Source organism: Ostrea edulis, chromosome 1 (assembly GCF_947568905.1).
Source record: "Ostrea edulis chromosome 1, xbOstEdul1.1, whole genome shotgun sequence".
Classification (NCBI taxonomy): Eukaryota; Metazoa; Mollusca; class Bivalvia; order Ostreida; family Ostreidae; genus Ostrea; species Ostrea edulis.
The window spans coordinates 85,211,657-85,225,518 of record NC_079164.1 but is presented as its reverse complement, the minus strand read 5'-3'; the positions used below and the strand labels follow the sequence as shown (position 1 = coordinate 85,225,518).

At 32.7% G+C, this 13,862-nt stretch overlaps 2 protein-coding genes across 3 annotated transcripts in view; one reads left to right on the top strand and one right to left on the bottom strand.

Moving 5' to 3' along the window:
- The window catches only part of LOC125677249 (CD109 antigen-like), a 291,878-nt gene that overhangs the window by 157,758 nt on the left and 120,258 nt on the right, over positions 1-13,862 (bottom strand). The gene's annotated exons all lie outside the window — the stretch shown is intronic.
- Positions 549-13,862, top strand: part of LOC125677268 (FMRFamide receptor-like) — a 42,428-nt gene continuing 29,114 nt past the window's right edge. For both annotated transcript variants that reach the window (XM_056163912.1, XM_056163902.1), the window contains exon 1: positions 549-669. The gene's annotated coding sequence lies outside the window, so the exon portion shown is untranslated. The remainder of the gene's footprint in view (positions 670-13,862) is intronic.

The following is a 13,862-nucleotide window of genomic DNA, read 5'->3' as shown; positions in this document are numbered from 1 at the left end:
TACTACTATGTGTTTATACTTCCAAGTTTCTGTTGGAAAAGGAAAAAAAATAATCTCCATGAATGAAACAAGTATCAGATCTGCTTTATTCACATTTTTATCTTTATTTTTTTCACATAAATTAATTTAAGATACTGATCGATACAAAAAAAAAATAGGATGCATGCAGACATCCATCTTTATTTATTCTTTTTTTGTGTATCAGTGTCTGCATCCATTTATTTGGGGGGGGGGGGGGGGGGGGGGGGTATCAGTGTCTTAATTTATGTGGGAAAAAATTAATAAAAATGTGAATAAAATTAAAGCAGATCTGATACTAAAATGTTTCATGCATGAAAGATTTTTTTCTTCCCTTTTCCAACAGAAACTTGACGTAAATTACACATTGTACAAAATTTTTGATTAGATCAATTAAAGCTCTATATTCAATTATATTAAGCAACTAAATCAAGAAGGTAATGAAATTAAAAACTTTGCTGGTACTGCCCCATCTGTCATACACATGCAGCAACAGGTTCTCCTTTGCTGCTACAAAATATGAATCAATGCTATGAGTAAAGGCTCCATGTTAAATCTGCTCACTTTATTGATCAATGTGACGTCTCTCATACTCACTATATAAAACAATAATGCTTTAATGTGAACCTGCCTGGAATTCTCCGTCACAAAGTAAGTAGTATTTTATATTCCAAATTATAACACATTTCACATCATATAGATCTACATGTCAAAAGACATTTTTTTTTCCATCTGAAATTAATAACATAAATTAACTTTATTTAAAAACACATGCTTCTAAACACTTTTATTTGGCTATTTCTAAATATTAAGAGTGAAACTACACACAATGTACAATAAAGCTTAATTGGAATTTTTGTCTTCAATTAATAAAACTCTTAATAAACATTTAGAATATGTCACTGTGAATGGACTCACGTGTGTTTGATGCATACTAAGGCCTGTTTAAGACATAATATGAACTTGAACACCCGTAAGTCTTCATAAGATTAGACTTGGATTATATGAGATAACATTATAATTATTAGTTTCCCTCTGTGACCTACTATTCTGACCCAAAGGTAAAAAGATTATTATAGGAAGAAAAAATGATAGGGGGGCCCGGGAGGCAAAAAAAGTAAAATCAATTATGCAATTTCATTAGCAATTCACTTTCTAAATTTAAGAAGTGAAGAAACTACTTTGAAATGCAAAAAAAAAAAAAAAAACTCTTTGGAATTTAAGACATAATACTAATTAAACACACATATTTTTGAGCAGGTCATCACAGTTATGTTAGTACACAAGTTATTAGTCTCTGTCACAAAATTAAAAGGCAATTTCATCAACTTATACATCAACTTAATTCACTGAGATTCTTAAATTCTCTTCCAAATGTTTTTGATGAAAATATTAGTAACCCTTAGATGGGTAATTTTCTGGATATAATTATTTGGATTAATCTTTACAAATTTCTACACAGAATGGAGCACTGTAAGCTAAGAATTCTGATATATTTCAAGTTGTAATGAAATATATTTACACCAATAAGTTTTAAAATAATGCTAATACCTTTAGACTGTTTTTATAAAAAGGGAGCAAAATATGTATATAATTTGCAAGAATTTTGCCATTGCTTTATAATCAGTGATAGACAAACGTTAAACTAAGGCACATTATCTGAAATCATTTCATTTTTGCCTTATGCCTCCTACATGCTACTCTTTTCCAGAAGTATCCATGCTAGTTTGATTTATCAAAATCTTTCATCTTTTGAGCGGAAACTCCTAATAAAATTGGATCAATTTCAATCAGCATACATGTATAAGAATCCAGCAAAATTTCTTCCACCATTTATATACACTTCCTATTGAATCAATGTGGTATATTTCTGTTTCATCAGTATTTTGACATTTTGTTTGAGAACTTGTAAGCTCTTATGACCTTATCTTACTCCGGAACCTATGCAGTGTCTGAGAAAATGGTTTTTGCTACCACTTTTCACTCCATCGACAGCCTCCTTTGAACATTTATACTACAAAATAATTCCTCTGTTGCTGCACTTCCCCGGCATATTCCCATGCTGTTACCATCAATTAAAGTCACTAGGGACAAAAAACGAGATGTAAGTGCTTTCTCTCTTAGTAAATCTCGGGAAACAACTCTTATTTTTTAACCCATACATTGTGCAATATATCTACAATGACATTTAACTTTAACTTGGCAACAATTACATCCAATTTTCATAGGAATATAAAACCATGTACAATACGAGGATCAGATTTCGCATTCCATTATTCCATCATTATTAAGTAAATAGATAGCTAGGTTATGGATTTTATCTCACATCATATCTTTTTCTAAATACTTAAGAGATATACATATACATGTACATACAAGCTCATTTCAAATTCTAAGGTACAAATCCTATATTGACAAATGTCCATCTCGATCCACGTCTTGTAATCTCTATAAATAATTAACCACGAAAACATGCACTATATGACGATAGAATGAGCCTCTCAATTTTAAGACGATTATGTTCCTACACTTATAAAGATCAGAACAAACATTGATTGCCAGATCAAGTGATGTAGAAAACACTACGAACACTTTCAATATGTTGATAAAAAACATGAATTCTTTCTTAGGAACTCTTGTAGAATGATTCCTGACTTTAAAGTTTTAAATATGTTGACAGTGCTACTGTGTGAGCGAGCGCAGCTACAAGTATGTACAAATATTGTAATGCTCATGTTTTGATCAGGTTCAATTTAAACAATCATATCTATTTGTCAAAAATGCAGCATATGAATGAAATTCAGTCTGGGCAGCAGAAACAGCCCATTTTAGTTTTCTCCCAGAGTTTTATATTATGTAACCTTAACTTAATTGTGTAGAAGATGAATTTCATTTCCTTACTGATTGTCCATTCTATGTTGAAGAGAGATTGCAATATGTTTTTTAATGGTATATACAAGCTCAACAAAAATTTTATCTATCTAACAAATAAGGACAAATTTACTTGGTTGATGATTAGACAAACCAGTAATTGTCAAATTGAGTGAATATTTTGTGCAAACTTTCAGAAAAAGAAGTGATGCTTTAAAACTACAAAAATCATTATAGTTTATTATTCACATGTTGGTATAATACTCATACTGTCCATTTACTTGTATATATACATGATTAGCAATTCATATATGTATGTACTTATGTTTCCCCATCGTCGGTTACCCACGGGTGCTTCTATTCGATTATCTCCGTGAGAAATGTTCGGAACTGTATGCTCTCAACTGCGTTTACTTTCTTTATTTCTACTCTGAATCTTTCCAAATTACCAACTGTGTGATAAAAATGTCCAAGTCTTGTTGCAAACCTTTCAAGTTTGTAAAACTGTGTGAATAGCACTGCTTTTTAACATTTCAAACGAACTGCTTTTTAACATTTCAAACGAATTTCAATATAATTCTAAATCAATCGAAAAAATCAAAACTATTGCACACACATTTTGTACATGCGTGGATCGATCCCCTCCCTCTTTATGTGCACTTATCTAATTTTTTAAAAATATACAATTCCCTTGTAATGGCAATTATCGCAGAAGAGAAAATTAGAAAAATATTCATATTATTGTACATAATCCTAAGTTGTAACACAATGATGAAATATTTCAGCATTTGTATATTAAATTATTGAATAAATTGCAACATTGTTGTCAGCCCCTAACACTGTTGTTGTATGGGTACATTAAGATTTATTCACAAAACTAGAACTAATTAACAATTTTTCAGCCGTTAAGAGTAAGTGACGTGGTTGGTTATCATGGGGGGGGGGGGGGGGGGGAATGGGGGTCCATCATAGTTTGTATTACCAGACGTGTCAAGGAAATAGATTAAAGCAGTTCTTATTGTTAGACGCGGAAAACAAAGAATAAAAAAAAGAATGTTTTCAATCCAGCCGAATTTCATATATTTTTTGTAATTCTTTTAAATAGCTTAAATTCAGTACCTGTGCTCCATGAGTCACATAGTTTAACAAGATTGTCTTTTTTTCTTGTTAGAATAATCAATTCCATTTGAGATTTTAGTATTTCAAAGTTTACAGTCGATTATATATACCGGGTACACAATTTGGAGGATGCTATATATTATGTAAGTCTAATGTTTACGTATATTATTCCGATAACATGACTTTTACAAATGGAAATAACGTCAAGTATTTAGATCGGCCACTGTCAGTCTTATTATGACATACGTTAATTATAGACATGACGTCACACATAATCTTATACACTGCCTCTCATAAACATTGCACTTTGTTAAACTGAATGATGCACTGAATTTTCAAGCTAGGAGACCACAAGATTAGGATAATACATATGTAATCCATGCAAGTTCAAATTCACAATCATAGTCCAAAGTGTGACTTTGCGAAATCTCCGCCATTTTTGACAAGGGACTTCTGGGATAGGCTTCAAAATTTTTTTCTTGTTAAAGGTTTAGATTTAGCTCGGATTATTTTCCGTGCTTTAGTCATTAGAGCTCACAGTACAAGCCAGCGCTCTGCACTGCAGCTCGCTAATATCTTGTTATGAGCTGCGATCATTAGACTAACATTGTGGTAAGATCTGAAATTTTGATAAAGATGAATATTATAAATGTGGACATCACCAGTCTTTCTAATGGGACTATATATAAGAACTGTGCATGGTCTCATGTTGTGATAGACATTGAAGTCATGTGTCAGTATAGGCATTGAGGTCCCATATCATGATTATAGGCATTGCGGTTCCAATATATCACGATAGGCATTGAGGTATGGCATATCAAATGTTGCAATATTTAATCTTTTCCATTTGTATTGTATAATTTTTCATTAATATTTTGTACATTTTTCATTTGTATTGTACAATTTTTCTATTTGTATTGTATGATTTTTCATAAATATGTATTATATAATTTTTCACTTGTATCTGCAGAATTTATTTATCATTGTTTATTTTGGATTTCATAAGTCAAGTTTAAACCTATAATGTGGTAAAATAAAGCAAGGGGGTTCTAAATGTTCAACCAAAAGACAAACTTAAGTCCCTAAATCCACAAGAACTAGTTAAAAAGTGAGGGAAAGTTCAGTAGAATCTATAAATATATATATAGGTAAACAATATCTATGAAAAAGATATAGCCTATGGCTTGATGATCAAACCAGGGGTGGTGTAAACCAATGAAAACCAATGAAATCCTTTGTAATAAATCAAAACAATATCACTCAGATTACAAATACAAGTGAAAAATTATACAATTTAAAAAAAGAAATAAAAAATACACATGAAAATTATACAATACAAATGAAAAAATTACATTACAAATGAAAAATTATATAATACAAATTGAAAAAGTATAATACAAATAGAAAATATACAATACAAATAAAAAATATGTAATACAAATAAAAAATCATACAAAATGATGAAAAAATTGTACTATACTAATGGAAAAGATCAAATATTGCACTATACTAATGGAAAAGATCAAATATTACACTCATAATACTAATGGAAAAGATCAAATATTGCAATATTTGACATGTCATAAGTAGGTGTCAGCATGCTATAAGACCTTCCTGTATCAGCCAATGTCCTTCACATAGTATACATAATTCTCAATTTCTGAAGCTGACTCAAGTATTATTGAAACTTGAAACCATTATAATCAATTCAATCTCTAAACCCCACCAGGTTAACATTCTATGCATGATTTCCAAGTTTTGTCTTTCTCAAAACAGGCCCCTATAAGAATCCATTTTATAAGGGAAAGAAATGTGCATTAAAATTTTTTTTTTTAAAAATATTACTTCATTAATTATACCAATTGTGCATTAACAAGAATGTCTACATTTGCCTTTAACATTAGCACCACCAGCTTTGGTCTTGTTGAACTAGCTTGCTTCAGACTAAATGACCGACCTGTCATGTTCATTGTTGAACTTGTCTAAAACTAATATTCCTAGCTCCCCACAGGGTAAATCCAGGGTTTATGCACTTAGACTTTTCATGAAAATAAAATCCCCTGTACTGTGAAGTCTGTGACAACCTGATTGTCCAAAACAGCAGATGTCAAAGACCTTAGAGATCAAGCATGGACAAAATAGATAAATGAGTGCATGTAAGGAAAAACAATAGGATCATTTGCACTAAACAGCAAGATTTGATACATTGACAATTTCAAACAGAGATCCATTATCTTTTTTCATGTATGGAACAAATTGCACTGCAACTTCACAAAGGTGTGTGCCTTTATCGCAATACGGAACTTTCGGGATGTGCCGGAACGACCGATTATATTTGATGTTTATACATCACGGTCACGTGATAATAACCAATTGTAGGGCAAAGTTGACATTGATACAAATGGTGTTTCGCTAGCGGACAGCCCGTAAAGAGCTAAGCGCTGTCCTACGATGACGATCCAAGTCACTATTGGTGCTTAGTACCTGGGAGTAAGTTAGATGGAAGGAGAAAGGCGTATATAGACGCGTATGACTGGATGCAAGGCGTGAAGTTTTACCGACATCCTCAAGATATTCCCTATATTTATTTCCCTCGCCAACTCACATTATTTAATCAAATGCATTTTCCTATAAAATGGTTGTAGTGATTCCTTACTTTCAAAGATAGCATTTAAATGCAGGAATTTGATAGTAAATGAAGTATCCCATGCTTGTTTACTTAGTTGTTATTGTAATCCGGAAGTGACATGCCCTACAAATTACGTTCAACGCGCGATAAAAGTCAGAGTGGATCCGTATCTCGAAAGTCCTGTATTCACCTTTGAATTAGAACGCTTTACCCGATATAGTATTGCGTTGTGTGACGACACAATTGAATGAGACGATTGAACATTTTGAATGACATGTTTGATGTAATACAACAAGAATTTTCATTGGCCGATTACAGCCCGCCCACTTTCTCGAGCAGATTCAGTGTAGCTGGAGAACTGTACATAGCTCTCTGAAAAGATCCACCTCTTATAAAACTCTTCGATTGACGGGTCACAAAAAGCTGCGGATGGTTGAGCTAGGCTTGAAATCGGTGTATTCTTGTGTTGCTGTCTCATAAACTCAATAAAAAAAATCTTAACATATTTTCCTACTACATGTATATACTTGCGTCCAAACATACCTAATTCAAATATTCATTAAAGCCACACACCACCCGAAAACTCGCAGCTTCAAATGATTTCGTTTGTTGACGTAGCCATGTTAGGTAGCCGGTCAATTCGAACTCTTGCTATTGGTATCTATTCATAAAATCGGTTGTAAGTTATGTATTCGCTCTTCATTTATTATCAACACGAATAATTACCGTAATAGAAATTAAAACATTTTTGTACCAGTTTTTGTAATTAGGTAAAATAAGCTCTAGATGAACGAAAATGCTACATAAGCCCATTAGATGGAGATCGGCCGGCGTGGCCGCTCATGACTAATGAAAGCCGCACTGCCGTGAGTTTAGCTATTTGCATAATTATCATTTAATAGGACTGGGGTGGTATATTATTTAAACAATTTAGCTAAAATATTTGTGGGGTATTAGTACACATCTAGACGCTATTGTGCCAATATGGAAATGAACTGGGATTCGAATTAACTGGCTACCTAACATGGCTACGTCTACGAACGAAATCATCAAAAGCTGTGATCGAGTTTTTGGGTCGTATGGGGCTTTAATAAATATTTGAAGGTATGTTTGGACACAAGTATAGTACGAAAATATGTAAGGAATTTTTTTTATATTAAATTTATGATACAACAACATAAGAATACAACTTTTTCTCTTTCTTCCTTTGAAGTTTTTTTTCCATCTAGCATCTGGCCGTCATGTTTTCAAATGCTGACTACTCCCATATAAGGGAATTTGGTCGGACTTATACATATGGACCAATGAGAGTTTCTGTTGCATTTCGCAATTGTATTACAAACAGATTCAATTGTGTCGTCACACAACGCAATACTATATCGGCCGAAGCGTTCTAATTCAAAGGTGAATTGCGATAATTGATGCAAATGTTCAATATTAATCTTTTTTTTCCCTCTCCAATTGTGTTTTCCCAATACTTATATGTCAATAATTTGTTTTAATCACACCAAGTATTCAATATGTGACATGATTTCTTGACCACCATCTTTGTCCAGCATATAAGTCAATCAACTTTCAAAATTATTCTCCCTTCTAATTCTGTCTTCACACGTTGGCTTTGAATTTTTCCTAATCTTTTTCACCAGCTCTCTATGGACACTCTAATCAAGCACAAAACATCACATTGAGAGACATCAAGTGATTCAGACTGCGAACATATCTTTAAGTCCTACATCAACAAACATGGCCAGAACAAAAGAAAATTTATTGCTCTACATGATATAGAAGAATCTCTTGCATTTCATTTATATAGAAATCTTATCAATATCTATAAATTAATAAAAATTTGACATTTCTTGTTTTAAAAAACCCAACTTGATTATCAATCTGGCATGCAAATAAGTAACTTGGATTAGTTTACTGATGGGTTGACCGACTTTTTAACTTATTCAAGCAGAACTCGAGAACATTTCCTCTCTGATCCTTTTGAACTTCAGGACAAAGAAAAAACAATTACTATCAAATCTAGGTTCTCAATACTCTGGATGACTATAGGGTTGACTCACGCACAGTCCCCTATTTCCTGTGAGTACGCATTACAATTTTGTGATATTTGCTATTAAATAGATAAACAAAATTATGGCATTAAAAATGAACATACGAAAAATAAAGTAAATGAGGTCTACACAATTTGATACATCATTAAAAAATCAATATATCTTAAAAACCCTTTCCAGCTATCAGCACTTCCTAGACTTTCCTTTGTGTCACTTATTAATAAATTCATGAACACTGATCCCATAATACTCTGCAATACAAAACAATGTCTGAAAATTAATGAGCAAAGCAATTGAACAAATCAAAATATCAATCAACAGAAAACTTAAACAAGAAATGTTTCTAAATGTCTAATGTCTGGTGCAAAATTAAAAAGAGTTATATACACTTGCATAATTTAATTGATAGCAGTACAGAACCAATTCATGACCAGATATTGAGTGGACAATCTCTTCCTTTGTCTAGAGTGTAAAATCAAAATCAAAAGGGGTCATCTACTCCTTAAGATGTTACCTGCACTGTATACCAAGTTTGGTGTCAATCAAGCAAATGATTCTTAAAATATAGGAGACAATATATTACCATGTCCTGTTTGACCCTTGACCATGTTAACTCAAAATTAATAGGGTTTATCTTCTCTTCATACCAGTGTACCATGTTTGATGTCTGTCAAGCAGTGAAAGCTGGGTTCTCAAGATACAAATCAGACAATATCTTCCAATGTTTAGAGTGGATAGACCCTTGAACTTTGACCATGTGACCTCAAAATCAATAGAGGTCATTTACTCCAGCATACCAAGTTTGATATGTCTGTCGGGCAAAATGTTAATTCTCAAGATATTAAGCGGACAGTATATATTCCCATGTCCAGAGTGGATTGGAAAACATAAACTTTTTCACTGTCAATAATTTACTAATTTTTTTTTATTTTATTCCATGAATAAAATTCCTCTCAATGATTTACCTTTTTGCACAAATTTTCATTTGATAAAGATTTTTACAAAAACCTATGACATCACACAAGGATCAATCTACCTTGAAATATCTTTTTAGCTGCAATTACTTTTTACAATAAAATTTTTAGAAACACAATGCACCACACCTAATCCAAGAGCACACAGCAATCATATCAATACAAATACACATCTTAAAGTCACTATAAGTAAAAAGCCTCCATTATTTTGTTGGTAATTTGTATCATTACAATTCACTGCTCATTACAATTCACTGCTCATGATGTCATTGTAGTGAAATGATGACCCTAAACCAGTCTTTTTGAATAAGACTTCTCATGTCGTAATTTGTATGATAAGGAAGATGCAATAGCCCTGAGCACCTAGCATGGGTCTCCAATGTCAGTGACTTCAGTAAATGAGACTGAGATTGTCAAAGGGACGTGCTGTAAATAAACTCCAAACTGAGTCCAGATGTCTACAAGCAGTGAGTGAGTCACGCTGTTAAGAACATAGCTGGTTACTCTCTGAGTGGATTATGGTGTATAGGATCAATTGCTACTATTCAATTCAATCATCTACTGCAGTCTGGAATCAAACACGTCATCTCCTGTACATGAAGTGAGCACTCTACTTTCACTATCTGACGTTATGTGGCCTTAGTCAGGTCAGCTAAATAACCTTATAAATAGACCAGATTTCATGACAAGCAAAATTATTTCCTCATCTCAGATAGACTATTCATCAACTAAGCACACGGTCATTCACATACTGTGCACAAGATAGACTGCAAACAGTCTGAATTGCTTTAAATGGTATTTTGTTGTAAATGGTACATGTACCTTATTGTCCCAACTTGTACCATTATGAGCGCCAGTTTGAATTCTTCACCTATAGCTTTCTCCTTCTCTAATTTACATGCAATTTGACAGCTGTACGGAAATACTCTTTGCAAGCAGTATAAATTAAATCAAGCTGCAGAGAGGTTTTATTTCATTAAATTCCTTTTAATCCAGAATTAAGTCAACTTGTGCTAGAGTAAATTTAATTAGCTTTGTCACCAGAGATATTATTCTAAAGGTAATTTTTAAAAAATATGGAAATGTCTTGAAAACCCATCTCTCCCTTCAATTCACCAAATGAAAAGCAAGAATTTAAAATCAATTACAACTTTAAAACAAAAACTCATACACTGGATACTTGTCTCAGTGGTATTCTATACACATTTTCTTTTGTAAATCCATCATTAAGCTCGAATTTCTCTCTCATGAACTATACGAACATATCTCTTTCTTTACAATTCTTCTCTTCATTTTTTAAAGAATTCATTTCTTAAAGAAATGAAAGAAATATTTGCTCATTTTATATATAAAGTTGGGAGAGTTTATGCATTATAAACAGTGAAGTGGTTCATAAAATAATTTTCAATCCTTATAATTTAATTTAATAAATTTCATTTTAAATTATTTGAGAAAATCTAAATTTTATATGATGCAGACCAATATTGTCGTAGCAACAGAATGGAAACAGAACAGCCAAAAACCTATAATGTGACGCAATTCCGAGCTTGATTTCTAAAAAAAAAAATGAATTTCTAACTACAGTTAATTCACGAATTATCGCCACTCAATTCATCGCCATTTTCGTTATAATGCCGCATTTTTCTAAGAACGTTTTTCCTATTACTTAAAATTCTTGTTAAAATGCCAAATTCGCTATCGCCATTTGCCACAGTATTTTTAGTACAAAAGTTGATATCAAAGTGTTAATTATCTCGATAAACTGCCATAGGTGCACATGATCAGTGATGTGGGAAATTGGTCATTATCAATCTCCATGCGTACACCTCGGCAGAAGGTACCCAGTATTAAATAAACAAGATAATTACTTAATATGAACTGTAGTCTTGTTTTTACCTCATCGAAACATATTTCAGTGAAGCTATGGCTTCGCCACATAAGAGGTTTCTGTTGAATTTCTAAGAAAACGAGCAAATTAACATACCATGGAAACCATTTGAAATGTACACAACAGGAAATCTCCAATTATTCTACTGTTTTATGGGAAAAGTCCATAAAAAGGAGGACTGTGGGTGATATTTTGGCTGCAAAGGGTGAAATACCCATTGATTTTTGTCCAATTAATGACGGCTCACCTACATGTACCAGGAAACAGCCATGCGATGCGCTTAAATACCGACACTGGACATGATTTATAAATAACTTGAAACATACTGTGTATGTGTGTCTTGTATGTGTATTGTTTAGAATTGAAGCCTTATTATTGATAAAACTATATATTTTAATCATGTTAGAAAATTTGGAAAAATAATTACGAGATATTTTTTTCTGAGTTTGTATGCAAAGGAAAGATAACTCTTACATACACAAGAAAAGTAACTCTTTCTCCCAAAGATGGCGGAAATTCAATTCATCACCAAATTCGTTATAACGCCATAAATTCAAAAGAACAAAAGGTGGCGGTTTATTGCGAGTTGCCTGTAGTCTTATTAGTTTAGAGTTTTCTTTTATTTGAGCAGTCAAAATTTGAGTAAAATCTCTGACACAAGCTAGTGGAAGTTTCGACTTAATTTTTTTCATAAGAAATCCATGCAGTCAGCGGACGTAATATAGTGGGACTCAAATGCTGTCTGACATGTTTCATGCTGATTGTTAGGCCATTTTTTGCCCACTGATTTTGACTACGGATAACTCCGTTTACCTGATCAGGATATAGGGCTCACGGCGGGTGTGTCTGGTTGACAGGGGATGCTTACTCCTCCTAGGCACCTGATCCCACCTCTGGTATATCCAGGGGACCATGTTTGCCCAACTCTGTTTGTTAATTATCTTCACCTTTCACTAGACAGCAACGTTATTTATACGATGTAAAATCAATTATGAACCATGTTAACAAAATTGCAGATATCAATTTAGAAAAATTTCACTCAGATGTATGTGGCCGGGTTATTTTCCATCAATACATTTGGAAAAAGCTAAACTATTCCAATTATTTGTGCTAAACTAAGACATCACAACAGGAAAAACTATAATCCTGAAATCTATTCAGATCATCAGTCATTTTGAACACATTTAGTTTGAAATAGTATTGTTTGACACCTTGTACATTTAGTTGTTGTTGAAGTGGTTGAAAAATTGACAATATTCAGATTTTGTAGACAGAGTTTCTCAGAGATGGCTTATTGGATTTTCTTGCAATTTTCAGAGATGATAGAGAATTATAATACCCTTAGATATTTTTTGTCATTTTGATAAAATTCACTTCCGTTCGTAAGAGATGTCAATTTTCCGTTTTTTAAAAAGAAATTAAAAAAAGATTTTTGTTTGATTGAAGGAGGCTTTAATATAAACTTAACACACACTCCCCTTAATGCGCTACTGGAATTTTTGTTCAAGTAAACAGTTGGGCCACAATTTAACACTCACCTATACGTAGGTGTTACTCTCTGTATATTTTTAGTTTGGTTTGAACATATTTTATTGCATATATAATATACAAAAGGTTTGAACACAAGTTCTTACAACTTACAAGGTTCTTAGTTTAGCTCAATCCTTGAATATTGACCATGTAGGATGTTTTCTTTTCTTTGTTTTTTTCTTTTTCTGATTTTTGTTCACAAATACATGCAGTTGCTGTTTTAAAAAAAATTCCCTATACAGTGCATGCTCCCTTGTTATATTGCCAACTTTAATTTCAAGACCAACTTTGGAAATAAAGTGGGGGTGGCGATATAACGAATTCACCATTACAGACGATTTACTCGGAGTAGTCCACAGAAATTCAATTCTGTAAATTTATTTGGGCTACATTCTGTATAAACAATTAGATAATCTTGAGTTTATCTAATCAGCAATTCTTTGTAATTAATCTGAATACCTAGTCCAGACTGTCACACTAATCACCACACTGCTTCCAAAGGACAGGGGTGATTACTGATGGGTGTTAGGTAATTGGCATTATTATCCAGGGTAAACCCTATAAAATTTGACCATTTGTTTGTGAAAATCAGTAGCATATAGCATTATGCAGGGTTGGCATTATAACAGCTAGGGGTGTTAACATGGGAGGAAATCTGTTCTTTAGGATTTTCAGGCAATGAGTGGGGATGGCATTATAACAGGGGGCAATATATTGAAGGTCTAAGCCTTGTACATGTATTTCATGTTAAACACTATAATGGAACCTTATTTTGG